The sequence below is a fragment of the Macaca fascicularis genome, chromosome 6, assembly GCF_037993035.2.
Source record: "Macaca fascicularis isolate 582-1 chromosome 6, T2T-MFA8v1.1".
Lineage (NCBI taxonomy): Eukaryota > Metazoa > Chordata > Mammalia > Primates > Cercopithecidae > Macaca > Macaca fascicularis.
The window spans coordinates 160,919,651-160,942,396 of record NC_088380.1 but is presented as its reverse complement, the minus strand read 5'-3'; the positions used below and the strand labels follow the sequence as shown (position 1 = coordinate 160,942,396).

Sequence of the window (22,746 nt, the reverse complement as noted above, 5' to 3'; positions counted from 1 at the left end):
GGCAGGTGGTATAATGAAAAGAGCATAGGCTTTGGAGTCTGTCAGATCTGGGATAGGGGCTCCATAGTAGCTATGTGACCTTGGGCAAATTACTAAGTCACTGTGAACTTTAGTTTCCTCATCTGTAAAATGAGGACAACAATATTTCCCAAGGTGGCTGTGAGGTTTAAATGACCCAGTAGAAGTCAAATGACAACAAAGCCCAGCATAGTGTCCAGCAAGCAATAGAATAGCAGCATGGGTTAGTCCCTTTCTTCCCAGGGGTAGGACTTCCTCAGTGGGACATCTGAAATTGGCTCCATCAGTCACACTCAGTAAAAGGCCAGAGTCACCAGGACTTCCTTGTCTTAAAAATCTTCCTCCATGGAGAAAGCAGCAATTTAAGTGGCAGAGATGACGTAGACCCTGGGCCTAAACAAGTCCTATGCCTAGGAGGAGGCAGGAGTCTCAGGATCATAGAACAACAGAGCTGGAACGGATATCACCAAACCTCACTGCACATCACATGGAAAAAAATCACTCAGATTATCTCTTTTTTAACTTTTTTTAAATTCTTTTTTTTTTTTTTTTGAGACAGTGTCTCACTCTGTCACCCAGGCTGGCATGCTGTGGCAAGATCTCTGCTCTCTTCAACCTCCGCCTCCTGGGTTAAGCAATTCTTCTGCCTCAGCCTCCCAAGTAGCTGGGATTACAGGCATGCGCCACCACGCCCAGCTAATTTTTTTTTTTTTTTTTTTGTATCTTCAGTAGAGACAGGGTTTCACCATGTTGGTCAGGCTGGTCTCAAACTCTTGACCTCAAGTGATCTCCCCGCCTTGGCCTCCCAAAGTGCTGGGATTATAGGCATGAGCCGCTGAGGCAGGCCAAATCACTCAGATTCTTAAGCCTCAGATCAGAATGGCCAAGACTGGGGTGCAGAAATCTTTTCTTCTGTGAAAACGCCCCTTAAAATACAAATTAAAAGAATGACATATAATTTTTCATCCATAATATGGCAAACAAAAATTTGAGAACATCAAACACTGTCGGAAAAATGTGAGCTGTTAACCACTGCTGGTGGTTGCAGCCACTTTGGAGAGCAATTAAAATTCTCCATACCATATTATCCGGGATCCATGTCATGAGACTTTGTACAAAGAGGCCTGCCTGAGGATCCTTGTTGAAGGATTTCTTGAAATAGTGAAAGTTGTGAACAAACTAAAGCAGAGAGGAATGTCTGGATAAAACAGGCTATACCTGTATCTTGCAATACTATGCGGCTAAAAATAATTAGGTGAATCTCTAAATACTGATTTAGAAACAGCTCCGAGAAATATCATGTTCTAAAAAGGAAACTGCAACATCATACATACAACATGACTTTTATGGAAAAACAATAACAAACAGGTAGTACTCTATATATTCTGTGGGTACACTATAGCCATAAATGTACAAAAATAATCTGTAAAGATACACACTAATCTGTTAACAGGAAGGACAGAGGGATAGTGGAAAAGGATAGTTTCGCTTTATATCTAATGTCTTAACTTTTTACCAGGAGAGTGTATTTATTTACTACTTACGCAAAAATTATTGAAACAGTTTTATTGAAGTATGATTGACGCACAATATATTGCACACATTTAAAGTATACAATTTGACACATGTACACACCTGTGAAACTATCACTATAATCAAAATAATAAAGATATTTATCAGTTACACCCAGAACTTTGCTCGTGTGACAAAATTTTGTCCAATGAGATGTAAGTGCAATTCTGTGGAAAGACTTCTAGAAAAGGCTTCCTTGCCCTTACATAGAGACAGACAGGAAGAAGAAAACCTCTTCTTGTGCTGGAGGGTTTTTTTCCCCCCTGAGTGATGCCTGGAATAGTGTGATCCAGCTTATGACTCAGGGGAAAGCAGAGTCAACTTGGGAGCAAAACCAACACACGTAAGGATGGTGGAGGGAGAAAGTGGAAAGAACCTGGGTCCCTGATAATATTGCTGAGCCACTGAATTAACTAACCGTGGAGGTACCAGGTACCCTCCTTTGGAACTTCTGGTTAAAGAAATGGAATAAAATGTCTGTATTGTTTAAACGCATTTGAGTTGGGTTTTCTGTTACTTACTTATGGCTAAAAACAACCAAAGAGGAGAGCTGGTATCCTGGCTTTGGAAAGGAAGAAAGTCAGAGGTTAAGCAGAGGTTTGAGGAAATCAGAGATGACCACTAGAGGAACAAACATGCTTAAAATAGGATGTGATATGGGAGAGCCAGGAGGGACTGCTAAAACATGTAAGTATTCCTCCTGGGTACCCATAACATCACTTGGGGGGATGTATAGTGGACTTTCTGAAGTCAAGGGAGAAGGGAGCTTGAATTGCTGCCATTTGGGCATTGAAGAAAAGTGAGATCCTTGATGATTAAGGAGGTGGAGGCACCTGGGTGCCCCTTGAACACCCTGATTCCCAGTTTCCCCATATGTAACATGGGCATAATAGTTCCTTCCATGTCCACCTACAGGGTTATCGTGAGAATGGACTATGAGCTGAGATAAGGTAGAAAGAGCTGCAAAAATCAAACACACAACACAAAGACTCATCCCTACCATTTGTTTTCTACCCCTGTCAGAGCAAATCTATTGAACCCAGTCCTCTGGGTGTCTCCAGGGAGCTAATATGTACAATTCAGAAGCGTTATCTCCAAGAAAGCCCGAACATTTTTGGAAAGACAGAGTCTTCCTTAGAACTGTTGGTGACATGTCAGTGAAATTTCTTTCCATGTTTGGGTATGTGTATAAGTGCCCACGTGGGTAGAAATGTAACCACTTATGTATGGATGATTGCAGGATGCATCTGTGTGGGTCTGTGTCTGCATGTGTAGGGAGAGCAGGGTGTGGCTAAAGAATAATCAGAGCCAGGAGCACTTGAAGGCTTGTCTCAATTCTGTCACTTCCCAGCTTTGTGACCTTGAGGAAATTCTTCAACATCTCTGAATCTCCAGTTCTCTACCTGGAAAATGTGACTGCCATGGCTTACAAGGAGACCAGGATCCTGAACACTGAATTTGAAAGTTTTCTGGCAAGCAGTAAGGAAAACATATCTGAAATGTGTATGAATGTGTGTTCGAATGTGTGTGAGGGAGGCATATATAAATAATATATGTGTAGGAGGTGGATATGTGGGTGTGTATGTTTATATGCATGGGTGTTATGTCTGATCATGGGTTAGCAAACGTGTGAGAGAAAGGGAGAGAGGAGGAACAGAGGGAGGGAGGGCAGGAAGGAAGAAAGGAAGAGTAAGGAATTAGTAAGAAAGGAAAGGCTGAAGGAAGGAAATTTGGAAGGAAAAAGGAAAGAGGGAACTGAGACACGTGAGCAGATCTTGCTATTCTCTCTGGAGGCCTCTGCCAGCTCCAGGAATGCAGACTGGAATTGGTTCAGACACCTCAGGAACTCTCTCTGGAGCCAGTCCATCTGCTGGCTCCTCTGTCCCAGAATCACCTCTTGACACTTTTCAGGAGGCTGGGATGGAAGAGGGATGTGTTCAGAGCATCAAGGTGCATTTCCTTGGCCCTCCAGTGGCTAAGGGGCTGCTCGGTCTCCAGGTGCTTTGCCTCATCTGCACGTGACCACTTGGGCCACCCATGAAGCCATGCTCACCTCTGCTTGCTCCCCACGATTTTCACAGCAGCAGCCTCCTGCAGCCTCCCCACCTTGGTCCCTCCCATTCCTCTAACTCAGCGTGTACACTGCCACCAGGCTTGCACTCATAAGATGTAGGGTGCCCTCACCCCCTGCATGGATGGTCCCTCTGACTATGGAAGTTGGTCTCAAATAGCCTCTCTTCTGAGAGGTCTTCTCTGGCCTTCCAGTCTACAGCAACTCTGTTCTCCATGCCCAGTTATTCCCTTAAAAAATGTACTTCGATTTTAGCTGTGAAAAATAGCACACAGCAAAGTATATATAACATGGGTGTACAGCATGGTGGATGATTATAAACCAAACACCCATATAACCACTCCCATCCCTTGCATTACTGTAAACCAAAAATAAAATACTAAGCCCCACAACCATCCCTTTTCTGGGCTAAGGAAATTCCAAAGGTAACCTGAAAAACTAGTTCAGGACATGATGGGAAGCTGGGTTCAGACACATCTCATTATAGCCTCTTCCCTTTTGGAATTCAGGAAAAGCCAACCAGCATTGACATCAACACAGACCTTAACTCTGATAAGAAACATTTACAGTTGGTTCTCTCTGAAGCCCGCTACCTGGAGGCTTCATCTGCATGATAAATCACTGGTCTCCACAACCCTTTATTGTAACCCAGACATTCCCTTCTATTGATTCCCGGTCTTTAGACAAATGACTTAGCTCTTTCAACCAATTGCGACCAGAAATTCTTTAAATCTACCTATGACCTGGAAGCCCCCATTTCTAGTTGTCCCGCCTTTCTAGATCGAAGTGATGTACATCTTATATATATTGACTGATGTACTATGTCTCCCTAATATAAAAGCAAGTATAAAAGCAAGCTATGCCACAACCACCTTGGGCACATGTCATCAGGACCTCCTGAGGCTGTGTCACGGGCGCATCCTTAGCCTTGGCAAAGTAAACTTTCTAAATTGATTGAGACCTGTCTCAGATACTTTTGGGTTTACATTACAAAATAAAATTTTGCCTGCATCTGATAAAGAAGAGCTCTTCTCCATTTCTAAATGTTTCCTTCCCGGCACACCCTCTCCCTCCTTCCCGAAGATAACCATTACTTTGACTTTTCGATAATCACTCTGCGCTGGCTGTTAAACTATTGTCTCCAGGGTTGAAGCCCCACGGTTCTAATCTCTGCTTTGTGATGCTTAGGCTGGGACCCTGCAAGCCACTTTCCCCTCTTCCAGCGGCCTCCCTCTTACATTCTGCCTATAGGGGGCGCTATAGGGGAAGGCGCTTAGAGGACGGTGAAAGGAAAGAAAGCTTTATCCTATTTGTGTGTATCTGTCAGCTTCAACATAACAAAGCAGTTCGTTTCACGGAAGAAGTTGGTTCCAATTTGTAGTTTTCCTGACACTCAGAAACCATCTCAAGGTGCCCCTTCAGAGACACCAATACCTGTCAGCCAGGCTGCACCCCCTTCTCAGAAACGCCCGACTCAGTTCCAAGTTTTGAAGTTTTAGTCATTTTCACCTCCTTCCTCTGTCCCCGCTCCCTCATCTGCTTCCTGCAATTACTACCTCTATGAACTCGTTTTGCCTTTTTAATTCTTTAATACCGAATAATTTTATATTAAATTCCTCCTGTTGAAGTAGCTTGTGTGATGGTTTCTATCTCATGAGTGACTCTTGTCTCATATAATTTCCTTATTTTTCTTTATACTTTTATCACCTAAGAATACATCCCTAAGCACTAAAATATGGTTTTACTAATATTAAACTCCACCTAAATGAAACCATACAGTACTCTTTGGTGTCCAACTTCTTTCATTCAACATGTTTGTTGCATGTGTTGTAGTATATCTATTTCTATTGCTGTGTGATTTTCCATTGTACAGATGTACCCCAATTTATCCATTCTTCTCTTGATAGACATTTGAGTTGTTTCCAGTTCCCAGCTATTATAAATAATAAATACTGCAATGAAGATTCTTATACATATTTATTGATACCACCATGCACACATTTTTATTGGGCATGTAAGTAGGAAAGGAATTGCTAGGTCATAGGGAACGTGGACAAAAGTTTCCCAAAGTGGTTGTACCAATCCATACTCTTATCAGCAAAACATGGTAGTTTCTATTACTCCACATTCTCACTAACTCTTCAGATTGTAAGTCTTTTTAAGATTAGCCATTCTGGTGGGTACACAGTGTTATCACATATATACCACTGTACATGTATGATACAATGTACAACCTTTACAACCTTTTGCAATAGTAGATAGTGGTACTGCATTATTATTTTAATTTGCATTCCCTGATGACAAATGAGGTTGAGAACCTCCTCTTTTGTGAGGTTCCAGTTCAAATCTCTCCTCTGCTTTCCTACTGAGTTGTCTTTTAGTTATTGATTTGTAATTATTCTTTATATATTCAGAATATGGCCAGTTACAATTTTTATACATATCTTCTTCCACTCTATGGCTTGCCTTTTCACTTTCTTGTGATATGATGAACAGTTTTAAAATTCTAGTGTAGTCAAAATTGTACTTTTTTCCCTACGTGATTAGTGCTTTTTTTGTGTGTACTGTTTAAAAAAATTTCTCCTACATAGAAAGTTCTTCTCTGTTATCTTTTTAAAGCACTATTCTTTTGCCTTTCAGATTTAGATCCGTGACCCCCCTCATATTAATTTTTTGTACGAGTGATTGATCAATGGATTTTCATGGATTCTTTTCTGTAATCTGGTATCAAATGCAAATGAGGATAATTTTATTTTTTTGCTTTCCAGTCCTTCTGCCTTTAATTTTTTTCTTATCATACTGGCCAAGATTTTCAGTGTAAAGTTGAATGGAAGTAAGAATAGCAGGTATTCCTGTCGCATTCCACATCTCAAAAGAAACTCTGCATTTCACCATTAAGTAGGATGTTTGCTCTAATATACTTTTCTAGATACTTTTTATCAAATCAAGGAAATTTTATTTCTGGTTTCCAAGAGTTTTATGTTGTGACTAGATAACAAATTTTATCATATGCATCTTCTGTACCTATTGAGATTATAATTTGATTTTCTCCATTATTCAACTAATGTGGTGAACCATACTAATTTTTAAGCTTTATACTAACTTGGCATCCAGGAATAAACCCAATTTAACTAAGATACATATCCTAATTATATATTCCTAGAATAATTTTTGCAATATTTTGGTTAGGGTTTTTGCATTTGTGTTCATGAGCGAGATTACTCGTAATTTTCCTTTCTTATATTATCCTTGTTAGGGTTTGGTATCAAGATTATAGCTTATCTTATAAAATGAGTTAAGAAGTATTTCATCTTTTTTCTATTCTCTGTAAGAGTTTGTATAATACATTTGGTAGAATTTGCTTGTACATCATCTGGGCCTAGAATTTTCTTTCTTTTTTTTTTTTTTTTTTGAGACAGAGTCTTGCTCTGTGCCCCAGGCTGGAGTGCAGTGGCGCGATCTCGGCTCACTGCAAGCTCCGCCCCGCCGGGTTCACGCCATTCTCCTGCCTCAGCCTCCCGAGTAGCTGGGACTACAGGCGCCCGCCACCTCACCCGGCTAATTTTCTTGTATTTTTAGTAGAGACGGGGTTTCACCGTGTTAGCCAGGATGGTCTCGATCTCCTGACCTCGTGATCCGCCCGTCTCGGCCTTCCAAAGTGCTGGGATTACAGGCTTGAGCCACCGCGCCCGGCCTAGAATTTTCTTTAAGGAAGAGTTTTAATTATGAATTATGAATAGTTCTACTGAAGTTTTCTATTTCTTCTAGTGTCTGTTTTGGTAAGTTGTGTTTTACTAGAAATGTATTCACTTAACCTAATTTATTTGAAATTCATTGGTGTAAAATAGTTAATACTATGATTTTATTATATTTTAAATTCTAATTAAAATTATATATTCATGTAGGGTATCTCTCTTTTTGTTGGTTATTTGTTTCTACTCTCTTTTTCTTCTTTGATAACTCTTTCCAGCCATTTATCAATGTTATCAGTCTTTTCAGATGACCTACTTTTGGCTTTATTGATTCAGTCTATTGTATGATTGTTTTCTATATTAGTAAATTCTGTTCTTATTTTTATTTTTTTTCTAATTTATTTGGCATCAATTTTTATTTTTCTATTGTTTTGAGATAAATACTTTTCCAACCTTTCTTCTTTTCTAATACGTGTATTTGAAGCTATATATTTCTCTCTAAGCATATTGTATACTGTATCCCAAGGTTTAGATATGTCATATTTCAATTAACATTCAATCTAAAACAGTTTCTAATCCCCACTGTGATTGGTACTTGAATCTATAAAATATTTAGAAGTATATTTCTTATTTTCAAAGCAAGAATTTTTTAATGTTACCCTTTTTCCTGATGAATTGAGCCTTTTATATTAAGAAAAAACCATCTTTATCTCCATACTGTTTTTTGACTTAAAGTCTACTTGCTATTAAGATAGCTGCACCAGCTTTTTAAAAATTAGTATTTGCATGGTATGTTTTTATTATTATTTTCCATCTTTTATTCTCAACCTTTCGTCTTCTTAAGTTTTAGCTATGTCTCTTGTAAACCACGTCTTTGTTGTTGCTTTTCAAAAATTCAGGCTGACAATCTTTGATTTAATTGAAACATTTAATTTATATCTAATGTCTAAATTTATGTCTCTACATAAATTTATATATATTTATTCCTGACATAGTAAGAAACTCAGAATGTGTTAACTCCATTCATCTCTTTCCAACTTATATGCCATACTGTCCTGTATTTTAATTCTATACACTATATATTTTTTGTTTTGTTTTATTTTGTTCGAGATGGGGTCTTGCTGTGTCACACAGGCTGGATGCACTGTATATTTTAAATACCACTAGAATGCTTCCTTATTTTTTTTTTTTTTTTTTTTTTTTTGAGACGGAGTCTCACTCTGTCACCCAGGCTGGGGTGCAGTGGCTGGATCTTGGCTCACTGCAAGCTCCGCCTCCCGGGTTCCGGCCATTCTCCTGCCTCAGCCTCCCGAGTAGCTGGGACTACAGATGCCCGCCACCTGGCCCGGCTAGTTTTTTGTATTTTTTAGTAGAGACGGGGTTTCACCGTGTTAGCCAGGCTGGTCTTGATCTCCTGACCTCGTGATCCGCCCGTCTCGGCCTCCCAAAGTGCTGGGATTACAGGCTTGAGCCACCGCGCCCGGTCGCTTCCTTATTTTTTAAACAGCTTTATTGAGCTATAATTCACGTGCCATACAATTCATCCATTTAAAGGGTACAATTCAATGATTTTTACTACACTCACAGGTGTGCAACTATCACCACAGTCAATTTTAGAACATCATGATCTCTTCAGAAAGATACCTCATACTCATTAGCTATCATCCTCTATCTCCCATCCCCAGCCCTAGTCTATGAAACCGTTTATTTACTGTCTCTATAGATTTCCCTGTTCATTTCACTTTCCTGTGAAAGGAAGCCTCATTATTTATTTTTTTATTTTTATTTTTAGATGGAGTCTCACTCTGTTGCCCAGGCTGGAGTGCAGTGGCATGATCTTGGCTCACTGCAACTTCCAAGTCCCGGATTCTTCTGCCTCAGCCTCCTGAGTAGCTGGGACTACAGACATGTGTCACCATGCCCGGCTAATTTTTGTATTTTTAATAGAGACGAGATTTCCGCATATTGGCCAGGCTGGTCTTGAACTACTGACTTCAAGTGATCTGCCTGCCTCGGCCTCCCAAAGTGCTAGAATTACAGGTGTGAGCCACTGCGCCTTGCCCTCATTATCTTTATATAGTAATTGATCACTTTGATTTAGCCACACATTTACCATTTTCATTCCTTCTGACTTCTCTTACCTTCTCTGTAGGATGGTTTCCTTCTACCTGGGGAAACACCAGTCACTGTTTCCTTTAGTGTAGGTCTGATAGTGATAACTTCTCTTAGACAAAATTCAGTGTGTACAAAATGTCTTTATTTTATACTCATTTTTGAAGGATGTTTTTGCTAGCTTTAACACTCTATTTTAGCAGACATTTTCTTTCATGATTTAAAAGACATCAATCCATTGTTTTCTATCTTCCATTATTTCTCTTGAGAAGTCAGTTGCTAGTCTGATTTTTGTTCCTTCTAAAGTAATGGGTCATTTTTCGGCCAGGCGTGGTGGCTCATGTCTATAATCCCAGCACTTTGGGAGGCTGAGGTGGGTGGATCACCTGAGGTCAGGAGTTTGAGACCAGCCTGACCAACATGGAGAAACCCTATCTCTACTAAAAATACAAAATTAACGAGGCATGGTGGCGCACACCTGTAATCCCAGCTACTTGGGAGGCTGAGGCAGGAGAATCACTTGAACTCTGGAGGTGGAGGTTGTGGTAAGCCAAGATTGTGCCATTGCACTCCAGCCTGGGCAACAAGATCGAAACTCCCTTTCAAAAAAAAAAAAAGACAGAAAGAAAGAAAGAAAGTAATGGCTCATTTTTCTTGGGTTGGTTTTAAAGCAAAATCTCTAATTTGGGCTACTGTTAGAGCAGGGCTGGTTTGCTTCTGGTTTACCTATATTTCTGTAAAATATCTATTTCGAGTTCTAGCCAGACATGAGAGGTCCTAGACTTCAATTTTTGTCTTCTCAGCCTTGAGAAACTATCAAAAGAGGGCTTCTCTGCCTCTCAGCTGCCTCATTTGGGACAAAATTCTAAACTCACATGTATAAATCTCTTCCAGCCCCCAATCCTGTTCTAGTGATTCTTTACTACCCTTGTTAACCCTTTGATACACTCAATGAGATTTAAAAAAAAATTTTCCAGCTTTTCTTATTGTTCTCAACTAGAAGGTTGCTCTGAATTCCTCAGTTCAGTATTGCTGATTAGGTCGTATCACTTCATTTTTTACAATTTGTTTTTCATTTTCCTAGACACAGGGGCTTGATCTGTCACTCAGGGTGGAGTGCAGTGGCACAATCATAGCTAACTGCAGCCTCAAACTCCTAGACTCAACGAATCCTCCCACTTCAGCCTTCCAAGTAGCCAGGACTACAGGCAAGCACCACTACACCTGGCTTATCACCTCATTTTATTTTCTTTGTAGTTTTTACTGACATCTGAAATATTCTTGTTTATTCATTTGTCTGTTTTTTAAGTAGTCCTAGTAGGCTGTAAATCCTACAAGATCAGAGACCTTCCCTTGCTATCTATTGGGACCCCAGGCTGTAGCCATGACCAGGCACAAATTAGGCCTCTCTCTTCAATGTCTTATACCACATTCTTCTTGCCATCTCTCTTTATTGCCCTCACTTGTCTTCTTCTAGCCCTTGTTCTTTCTCCATGCGCTCTCACCCCAGGGCCTTTGCAAATGCTGCTGCTTCTACTTGGAAAGTCTTCACCTTCCTACTTCACTTAGTTAACTCCTCAGCTCAAGCATAACTTCTCAGGAAATCCATCTCTAACCGCCTTTCCTTGGTCAGTTGCCACCATTACATTGTTCCATAGTACTATAAACATATCATTTATTGCACTGTCTACAGTTTAGACATTATACACATTTTAAAAATAATTTTATTGTAAATGCCATGAAGAAAACTTGTCTGTTTTTCTCACTACATTGTTGGCACTTAGAACAGTGCCTAGTTCTCAATAAACATTTCCTGCATGAATGAATGTGGCCGTCCTCACACATTTATTCTTGTATTATCCTTATTTTATCCTTATTTTGTGTGTGAGAACATGGGTGAATTAGAGAGTTTTAAGTTAGATGTCAGCTGTACAGAGACATGTAAGTATCCTTTCACTGTGTTTTGTGCGACTTTATTAAAGCAAGATTTTTGGCTTCTTTAAGACCCAGTTTCTTCATCTACAAAACAAGAATGTCAATCCAATCCATTCTCATTGTATTATCCTTAGAATCAAGCAAATTTTTGTGCATAAGAGCCTAGCACATTGCACATGCAAATGGACATAAAATGGTAACAGTTAATTTTGTCATTGCTCTTATTATTGCTATAAATAGTTCATGTTCCCATTGGAGACCTTCTTTCTGCAGCCCAGCTATTGGGAGAAAGGACCAAAAGTCACTTGGATCCAGAGCCTTTAGTGGTGAATTTTAGCAGTGGCGGGAGCAATGATCAGCCAGAGACATAATCAGAGTCAGGTGAGGAATTGAGGACTAGGAAGAGAGAAACCAAAGAGCAGCATGCCGGTGACAAAGGAGGCCCAGACTGCTCTGTCTTCCTAGTATCAGCTGCAAATGCTCTCTAAGAAAGTCCTGTCACCCTTTCCCCAGGGACCTCCAGTGTGCTTTCAGCAGGCTCCATGAGGTAGCCTGCTAGTTCTCAAGACCTGATTACATTCAATTTACTTGAATTTTTATCAGAGTGCCAGTCAGCAGTGTTCTAGATAAGCTGCCCCAAATCAAACAGAGGCCAGTGAGGTCCTGCCTTAAGCTCTTGCCTTACTCTCTATCAGTGACTCCCAGGGGACCTTGGAAAATCCAATAATCTCACAGAGCTGTTCCTGAGCCTACAGAGTCCTGGCGCTGTGAAAGCACGGTGAAAACTAGCCAAAGCAGCCTGAGATCAGCCATAGCTTTAGCAGGAAAAGTAGACGTGCTCTCTGCTTTTTATTCTTGAAAGTTTCTGTTGCTGTTCAGAGGAAAAAAGCAGCAGTAAATGCTTAGGCAGAGCTGCACTTTCTGGCAGTTTTCTCTGAGCAATTGTCCTGAGCAGGCCAAAAAGCCAAGACAGTGTAGCCAAGGGTTCAAGTGCGGTTTGTAACTGAGGGCTGATGTCATCCCAAGTCTGGCCCACGGGGTCAATGGCATCCTCTGCATCTTTGGAATGATTATGGGTCCATACAGCAGGGATTGCTCCCTTGCCTGGAGCACTGCACTGCATTTATCAGGTAAAGGAAATGGTTTATCAATCACAATAACAATTTACACTCAGCAAACTGTTATTTAACCACATGTTGATTTCATTAAGCCTGGATCACAATAATCATCATAATAACAGTGTGTGCTTTCCACTTGCCCTCCTAATAGTGAAAGGTTTTAGAGCCCAGTCCTGCTTAGTGGACTGACATTGAATTTTGAGATATAAGCTTGTGACCAGGAGGAAAAAAGGAAAAAGCGTTGGGCAAATGTTGAATTCAAAGAACTTATTGTTGTTACTCTGATCGATTAATTGATTCATTTATTTGCCAAATATCTTTGAGTACCTACCGTGTGCCGTGTACAGCAGGCCTCTGTCCCTCTGTATCCACAGGTTTTACATCCACAGATTCAACCAGCCGCTGATCAACACTATTTTAAAAATAATAATACAAGAATAAAAAAGAATTCAAATACCAAAATGCAGTATAACTATTTACATAGCATCTACATTGTATTAGATATTATGTGTAATGTAGAGATGATTTAAAGTATTTGGGATGATATGCATAGGTTACAAGTAAACACCTCTTTCTTTCTTTCTTTCTTTCTTTCTTTCTTTCTTTCTTTCTTTCTTTCTTTTTCTCTCTCTCTCTCTTTCTTTCTGTCTCTCTCTCTCTCTCTCTCTCATTCATTCATTCGTTTTTTTTTTTTTTGAAATGGAGTCTCACTCTGTTGCCCAGGCTGGAGTGCAGTGGAGCCATCTCGGCTCACTGCAACCTCTGTCTCCTGGGTTCACCAATTCCCCTGCCTCAGCCTCCTGAGTAGCTGAGATTACAGGTGCTCACCACCATGCCCAGCTAATTTTTGTATTTTTAGTAGAGATGGGGTTTCGTTTTGTTGACCAGGCTGGTCTCAAACTCCCGACTTCAGGTGATCCACTCACCTTGGCCTCCCAAAGTGCTGGGATTATAGGTGTGAGCCACTGCATCCAGTTTTTCTTCCTTCCTTATTTCATTTCTTTCCTTCCTTCCTTCCTTCCTTCCTTCCTTCCTTCCTTCTTTCCTTCCTCTCTCTTTCCTTTCCTTTCCTTTTTTCTTTTTTCTGAGACATGATCTTACTCTGTAACCTAAGCTGGAATACAGTGGTGCCATCAAATGGCTCACTGCCATCTCGTACTCCAGGGCTCAGGCAATCCTCCCACCTCAGCCTCCCAAGTAGCTGGGATAATAGGTGTGCACCACCATGCCCAGCTATTATTATTATTATTATTATTATTATTATTATATGTAAAGTCAGGGTCTCCCTATGTTGCCCAGGCTGGTCTTGAACTCTTGGGCTCAAGTGATCCTCCTGCCTTGGCCTCCCAAAATGCTGGGATTACAGGCGTGAGCCACTGTGCTTGCTGACTATGCTATTTTATGTAAGGAACTTACACATCTGTGGATTTTGGTATTTGTGGGGGTCCTGGAAACAATCCCCTACAGATACCAAGGGATAGCTGTACTGTGCCAGATGGTAAGGATACAGTAGTTGAACGAAGTAGGCTCAGCGTATGTGTTATCTATTGCCACATAACAATACAATCACAAACTTATAAGCTTAAAATAACACACATTTATGATCTCAGTTTCTTTAGATCAGGAGTCCGGGTACAGATTAAATGGGACGTCTCCAAGGCTACAATCAAAGTGTCAGCTAAGGATGGGTTCTTATCAAAAGATTTGACTGGGGAGGATCTACTTCCAAGTTCATGTGGTTGTTAGCAGGGTTTGGGTGTTTGCAGGCTGTGAGGCTAAGAGCCTCAATTTCTAGCTAGTTGTGACTGGAGGCCACTCTCAGTTTCTTGACATGTGGCCCTCCCCAACATAGCCACTTGCTTCATCAAAGCTAGCAAGGGAAGGAGCCTAGCAAGACAGACATTGCAATCTTACATAATATAATCATAGAACTGGCCTCCCATCACCTTTGTCATATTGCATAGATTAGAAGCAAGTCACAGTCTCCCGCCACACTCTAGGAATGGGAAGACTACACATGGATGTGAGTACTAGGTCTACTATACCAGTCTCTGCTGTCACTCAGTTTACAGGGAAGACAGCCATAAAATATAATTACTATGAAGTGTGATTCCGGCTATAAGAAGAGAAGAACTCAGGAAATGTCTCCCTCGCTCAGTGTAATGAGGGATATTTAAGCAAGAACTTTGAGGAACTGCTCAAAGAAATTGTAGGGTAAGCGTACATGGGAGTTGGGGGTACGTGGGAAGTAGTGGGAGTGTATGATGCACAGAGGGTTCCAGGAAGAGTTCTCAACTCATAAAATGTTAGAGCAATTGCCAGGCACGGTGGCTTATGCCCGTAATCCCAGCATTTTGGGAGGCCGAGGCAGGCAGATTGCTTGAGCTCATGAGTTCGAGACCAGCCAGAGGAATACGGTAAAACCCCCGTCTCTACAAAAAAATACAAAAATTGGCCAGGCATGGTGGTGCATGCCTGTTGTCCTAGCCACTGCAGAGGCTAAGGTGGCAGGATGGCTTGAACCCAGGAGGCAGAGGTTGCAGTAAGCCGAGATTGTGCCACTGCACTCCAGGCTGGGTTATAGAGCCAGACTTTGTCTCAGAAACCAACAAAAAACTGTTAGAGCAAAAGAGACATAGTGATTATCTAGTCTCCTCGTTCTCAGTCTGGACACAGCTTAGAATCACCTGAAAAGCTTTATAAACCACTCATGTCCAGGTCTACCCTAGAGACTATGAGGAATTGGTCTCAGGTGGGTCCAGACACTGGCATTTCTTAAAGCTCCCAGATGATTTTAACGTGTGGTCAAGGTAGAGAACTACCGCTCTGGTCTAAATTATTTGATTTTATATGTAAGGAATTTGAAGCTCAGAAAGGAAACAGGCTGGGCACTGTGGCTTACGCCTGTAATCCTAGCACTTTGGGAGGCCGTGGCGGGCAGATCACTTGAGGTGAGGAGTTCAAAACCAGCCTGGCCTACATGGTGAAACCCCCTCTCAACTAAAAATACAAAAAAATTAGCCGGGCATGGCGGTGGGTGCCTGTAATCCTGCTACTTGGGAGGCTGAGGCAGGAGATTCGCTTGAACCTGGGAGACAGAGGTTGCAGTGAAGCTGAGATCGTGCCACTGCACTCCAACCTGAATGACAGAGTGAGACTCCATCTCAAAAAAAAAAAAAAAAAAAAAAAAAGGAAAGAAAGAAAGAAAAGAAAGGAAACAGATTTGCCCAGGGATACGCAGCTCCTATTTGATGAAACCAGGGTGTGGAGGTCACTGAGCCGGGAGGTATGGGAGATCCATTCCTGCTACTAGCAGGTTTCTGTCCCTTTCTCTCTCTAGGACTCAATGTCTCTATCTGTAAAAGGATATGAGACAGACAGTCTCAGAGCCCCTTCTAATACTGACAATTCTCTGATTCTATTTGGTTAAGTATCAGCTCCATACTAGCAGCTGACCTGAAACTGGCACCCAGCTGTCTCCACTCTGGGCTGTGTCATTGGAAGCCTAGAGTCAGTGATGTTGGGGACCATGGCCAAGGCCCTTCTTTGAGTGAGGCTGCCTGATAGACTGGATGTTCCTGAACATGCCCTTTTACTAAAGATCATTTTGTCTACTGAAGCATGTGAGAAGTTCACCCAGCAGGAAGCTGCTCTGGCTGGGTTTAATCTATGATGTGCCTATTAGGATTAGGGTTTTAATTAAAACTGACATTTCAAAGACTACCTGCGAAGAGGCCCTGTTTTAATGAAAATAAATTCATAATGGCATAGGTAACCTTCTCATGTGACTAGGCAGGTGACTGTGGAATTCGATTCTCTTCTCCCCTGGCTACATTCACCCATTACCTGCTGGTGTTCATGGACCTTCTGTGCCAAATCATCAGCAAGGCAGGGAATAGTGCCGTGGGGGCAGAGACAGTATTATTTTGGCCTTCTGGGGACCAGAACTCCCCTCCAGCTCTGGACCAATGTGTTGAGTTTCCTCACATGTAGAATAAACTGCTCTATTACCTACTTTTTAAAAAGCTTGCTAAGCACTTACTCTGAGTTATAACTCTGTCTTTCTCCTTGTGGGATTCACACAACTGGGGGTGGGGTGGGTGGCATGGAGCAAAGGCAAGAAAATCAACGTCCAGCAAGGCCCTATCTCAGTGCCTGGCACATAGCAAACTCCTGTGATATTTATTGTATCCAGATGCTGTGGGAGCCCAGAGGAGGTAGCTGGAAATTACATAGGGATGGGGGAGGTAGACAAGCCATGCCTCCCAAAAGTATGGTCATTAATTAATTCTCCAGATATTTATTGAGCACTGATTATATGCCAGGTGACGGGGATAGAAGGGTGAACAAGGCATTGATAGTGACCTCGTCTTTACAGAGCCTACCTTCTCATGGGAATAATAGTAATAGTAATGGTAATTGTAGTAACAATGGCTTCTATTTAAAAAGCACTTCCTCACTAACAACCTTATCATATAGGTACTTTTAATATTTTCCCCTTTTACAGATGAGGAACTGGAAGCTCAGAGAAGAGTTGAGGACCTTGCCCAAAGCTGCCCAGCTAAGAAACGGCAGAGCTGGGGATATGCCCCCTGCACTGGGTGACTCAGAGCCTGAACTCTGAACCACTATACTATTCTGGTTTAGGATTGCAGTCATGTATAAGTGGTGGAGGAGTTAACCCATTGTGAGAACAAAGATGTGTAAGTGTGTACATGAGCATGTGCATGTGTGTGTGAGAGATGGTGAGAGAGGCAGAGAAAATACACTGACCAGCTGCAGTGCTGTTCCCGACCAAGTCCTCCATACGGCCCGAGAAGATGCCCTGTCCTCGCTCCATGCTGCACCTGGTGATGCGGAGGGCCCAGTCTTTTAAGACATCTGAAGGGTTAGCCGGGCGTCATGGCGTGCACCTGTAATCCCAGCGCCTCAGGAAGCTGAGGCACAAGAATCACTTGCACCTGGGAGGTGGAGGTTGCTGTGAGCTGAGATCACACCACTGCACTCCAACCTGGGTGACACAGTGAGACCCTGTCTCAAAAATAAATAAATAAATAAATAAATAAATAAATAAATAAATAAATAAGACATTTGAAGGGAAAGATGCTGCCTGCCCTTATTTGAGGGATGGCAAAAATTAATGGCAGCATATTAAGGTGAAATCTAAAAACAGAGTGGGATTCAGCTCATCAAGAAGCCCAAATGAGTCAGGCAGGGTGGCTCATGCCTGTAATCCCAGCACTTTGAGAGGCCAAGGCAGGCGTATCACTTGAATCCAGGAGTTTGAGACCAGCCTGGGGAACATGGAGAAACCCCGTCTGTACAAAAAATACAAAAAATTATCCGGGTTCGTAGGCATGCACCTGTTAACCTAGCTACTTGCAAGGCTGAGGTGGGAGGATCGTTTGAACCCAGGAGTTTGAGGCTGCATGAACCATGATTGTGCCACTGCACTCCAGCCTGGTTAACAGAGTGAGACTCTGTCTCAAAAAAAAAAAAAAAAAAAAAAAAAAGAAAAAAGAAAAAAAATCCCAAAAGACCTGGTATCCTTCCTCAGCCCTCAGTGACCTTGCCTGGGAATGAGGCAGAGTCAGGTTGGAGTGTGACCTGGAGGAGGCCATGGTGAACGGACCGGAATCACATCCATGAGTGACAAGATCAGGACTGAAACCAAAGTCCTGCCCTTCACAACTCCAGATTTAGCATTCTGTCCCATTATTCTAGGTTGGCATGTCCCCAGGGGAGGTGACCACTCATCAGAAATATTAGAGAGCACCCACGCATGGCATGTGGGCTGAGCCACATATAAAATGTTTTTTTCCTAAAATTAATGAGTTAATTAATTGACTGAATATTTATTATTTATCAGACACCCTGCCAAGTATTTTTAAGATATTACTCATTCAGGGGGCAAATACATGCCAGACCCTGGATTTACAGCAGAAAACAAGACAGACAAGGCCTCACCTCACAGCCATGCTTATTATGTTCCTTATTTTACAGATGAGGAAAACTGAGGCCCCAAGGGGATAAGGAAACTCCCAGAGTCACAGAGGTAGTAAGTGGCAGAGCTGAGATTAGAGCCCCAGTCTGCCTTCCCCATCTCAGCATTTGGCCTCTTCTTGTAGTCCCCAGAATTTACTCACAGAGTCTGGTTTGGTTCTTTGTTCCCAAAGCCAGGCTCCCTCGAAGTGCTTTTCCACGTTCCTATGACCCAGCCAAACGTTACTTCCTTGCCACCACTCAGTCCGAGGGCAAACTTTCCAGATCTTTTCCTCCTGCCTGTATACCTTTCCATTTCACTCAGGCTGCTGTGAAAAACTACTCTTAGCACCACCCCACAGCACTTGTTTCTTCTGTTGAAATGCCCTTCCCTTTCCTTTTCAAACTTCAGAATGTCTAGTCATCCTTTGAGACCCAGTTCAATTTCCCCCTTCCCTGGGAAGCCTTCCCTGATTATCTCAAGTAGAGAGACTGTCCTTGGTGCTACCCCAACAGCCACCTCCACTGGAGCATTTCTCATGGGTGTCTTGGCATATTCATGTGTGTGTCTGTCTCACCCATTTGCCTGTAGGTTCTTTGAGGACAAGGACCACCCATGCAGCCCTAATTGCTGTTGTGTCCATAGTTCCTGACACACACGATGTGTTCAGTAAATGCTCGTGGAATGAATGCATGGGGAGAGCACAGCCTCTCTGTCTTCTGGTCTACAGCCCAGCTACAGACCTCCCAAAATCCAGCTCTGTTCTCACTCTTTATCCTAGCTGCTGACTGTGGGCTTAGGCCTTAGATGCTTCATTAACTAATAATAATGAGTCACTGTACCAGCCTCGGGAGCATTGTAAATGATACAGTGTCAGGAGAAGGCAGTGGGATGTGGAATTTCAATGAGGCTGGAGTGGTTCTTGAAACAGAGAAAATGTCACGTGCAGTCTTTTTCTCTGTGATAGCTCCCATATGCCAGGCTTCAAACACGAACTTAGAGCTCTTCCATTATTCCATTCCAGTTCTAATTCTAGGCTGATGGTAGGGATTGCAAATTAGTGCCACATGCCAGGTGTGGTAGGCTGAATAACAGTCTCTGAAAATATATCTATGTCCTAATCCCTGGAAGCTGTGAATGTCACCATATGTGGCAAAAGGGACTTCGCAGAGTGATTAAGTTAAGGATCTTGAGATGCGGAGGTTATCCTGGATTATCTGTGTGGGTCCTAAGTGTACATCATAAGGTCCTTACAAGAGGCAGAGGGAGATTAGATGACAGAAGAGGAGAAGATGATGTGATGATGTGAACAGAGATTGGAGGGACGTGCTTTGAAGAGGGAGGATGGAGCCATAAGCCAAGAAATACAGTAGGCCACCAGAAGCTGAAAAAGGCAAGAAAAGACATTCTCTCTTTAGGGCTTCCAGAAGGAACCAGCCCTGCCACCATCTTGAATTTAGCAAATGAAACTGATTTCAGACTTCTGACCTCCAGAAGAGTTAAAAAGAATGCATTTGTGTTTTAAACAGCAAATGTACGGTAAGTCGGTACAGCAGTGACAGGAAACTAATACATCAGGCAGGCTACTCCTCCCTGTCTTGGAGAACCTAGTGGAATGCTGTATTCGTTTGTGGCTGTAGCCTCAGACTTATTCCTAATATAATGCATCTGGCAGTCACTAACAACTGATCAGAGTTGGGAAGGGCAGATGAAACCCATTTGCTATCCCTGAACAGGTCCAAATATTGCCCTCAGTGGATAGGAAAATGGAAGCCTAGAGGGTGAAGCCCAGAGCCCATCAGTGGCAGGACTGTCTTTTGCAGGCAAGATGGTTTTCCCTATGTTAACCCCTCAAAAGCCCAGGTTGGTAGCAGAAGTATCAATGGTGACACAGCATTCTGGCTTGGATTCAGCACCCCTGCAGGAATCCTTTCTTTTTCCCTGAAGCCAGGGCTGCTTAAAGAAATGATCCTTCTGGGGCTTTTGTCTGGCTTCACTTACTGTCACCTCCTGGAAGGCCAGGCTCCACCGCACAAACTGGGTGAGATCCCTAGAGTCTCATGACAGGCTTGGCCAAGAACTGGCCTATCAGGGCAGATTTAGTCACCAAAGCTCTGGATGGAGATTCCAGCCACCCCGCTAATGAGGTACCTAGGGAATCGTTCTGCTTTGCTCTAATCTCTCCCTCAGGAAATCTGAGCTTGTGAAGTGAGTCTTTAGGAAAGCTGAGAGAGCTGTTATCTGAGAGGTAGATTCTGGGACATTAGCCTCCCCAGCAGGTGGTAAGGTTACAACCTCACAGAAAACAATCACTCATTGACTCAGATTTATTAGGGAAGTGCTCTCCAGGGACTCAGCCTCTGGCCGAGCAGGTCATCTTCTGCTCGAAGGCCCTCAGAGGCTCCCCTCTGCTTGGCAACATTTTGCTCACGGGGCCATTCCCAGCTCTGTTTCGTTGGGCTGCGCCCTTCCTTTCCAGCCTTATTTTCCACTATTTATCCTCTAGTACTAACGCTACAGTCAAACTCACAGTTCTCTAAGGGGCAAAGGGCTTGCCCATTAGTAACAGGGCTGAGGTCAGACTGAGAAGGCCCAAGACCTGGCCATGCTTTTTATTTTTCTTCCAACACACAACCAGGCAGGAGACAGGACACTAGTTACATACAAAATCCCCAAATTCAAGTTGTTGTCTTGATTTTTATGATTATAAAATCCCATCAAAACAAGTCTTATTATTTGGCTTTGTAGGTACTATAGGCTAAATACAGAGAAAAGGTTTTGCATGTTGAGTTGAGAAATCTGGGTTTTGTTCCTGTCCCTGCCCTAAGAAGACTGTGTGACCTTGGGTAGTCCCTTCATCCACCCCAATCCACTTCAGTTCTGTGCAATCAATGGGCTGGACTACATGATCTTTAAGTCCCTTCCAGGAGACATTTCTATGTTTCCCCAACAGCCTGGATATGAACCCTACAAGCTAGTAAGGAAGAATTCTCTCAGGGTGGGTGGTAACTAGGCAGGCCTGGTGAGGAATGGCCAAATCCAGGAGTTTGGCTCAGCAGAAAGAACGGATTGTTAGCAGGGTCGCAGACAGGACTGGAAAGAGAAAGTGGAACTGTGAGTCTTGGCAGAGTGAGAAGTCAGCTAACAGTGAACTCAGACCATTCACTCCCAAGATGCTCAGGAGCCCCACTCTGTGCCACTGAACTAGGGTGGGGAATACAGCAGTGGGTGAAATGGAAAAGGTTCTTGATCTCAAACAGCCACTTCGGATCAAGTGGGAGAAAGCAGGTATATAAACAGGCAATCACCATACAGAGTGATGGGGCTGGGAGAGGAGATGCACAGAGCCACAGAAACAGTAGAAGGGACACTGTCATGCTGCAGGAGGGGCCAGAGAAGGTCATCTGGAGGATTCCACCCTTAACCTGAGATATTTAGTCATTTGCAAATGAATAAGACGGAAAGGGTGTTCCAGGCAAAGGTTCAGTCTAGGCAGAAAATGACCTCCAAATCTCAGAGACTAGCTAGAGTGATGGACAGAGGAAGACTGCAAGTGAGGCTGGGCCTGGAACACAGGCAGTTGCTTTGTAGCCAGAGGCAGAGATGGAGCTAGGATAATAGGCAGCCATCTGCCTGGCCCTTTAAGGCTTACCAGTATTGACATAAATATGGGCTGGACTCTGCAGCCTGAGCAGAGAGCAGGGGTTTGAGATCCTCAAGGCATAAGACTGAGGCTGTAGGAGTTGAAGAGCTGAAGGTTGAGTGAGGGCAACAAGGCTAGCAATAGAGAAAAGAGAGAAGCAGCTGGCTGAGGAAAGGGAATGAACCCTCACTGGAAACTTCCTCTAAAGCTTTGGGCTTAGCCTCAGTTTTTTCCTCTGTAAAATGTGGCTAGCCCACAGGACTATGGTAAGAATCAAATATATATATTTAATCCTTAGCAAGGAGCCTGACACACAGTGCGTTAATAGATCATAGCTATCTTTATAACTATTACATGTACATTCATTCAATAAATATTTATTGGGTGCCGTCTATGTGCCAGGCACTGATCTAGGTGTTGGGATACATCAGTGAACAAAAGAGACAAAAATCCTTGTTCTTGTGGAGTTCACATTCTAGTGCACCCTCATTTCATACTCATACCCCTATGAAGAGAGTCTTCTTACCCCTATTTCATAGGCGAGGACTGGACATGGACAGGCTAAGGAACTGGTCCAAGGTGATAAAGCTAGCAAGCAGCAG

At 42.7% G+C, this 22,746-nt stretch overlaps 1 long non-coding RNA gene across 1 annotated transcript; it reads right to left on the bottom strand.

Moving 5' to 3' along the window:
* Nucleotides 1–531: 531 nt before the first annotated feature.
* Nucleotides 532–17,553, bottom strand: LOC123574059 (uncharacterized). The gene is made up of 3 exons (XR_010587235.2): nucleotides 17,292–17,553; nucleotides 12,850–12,930; nucleotides 532–944 (listed from the first exon to the last, which is right to left on the bottom strand). It is a non-coding gene; the product is annotated as an uncharacterized lncRNA (long non-coding RNA).
* Between the last annotated feature and the right edge of the window lie 5,193 nt (nucleotides 17,554–22,746).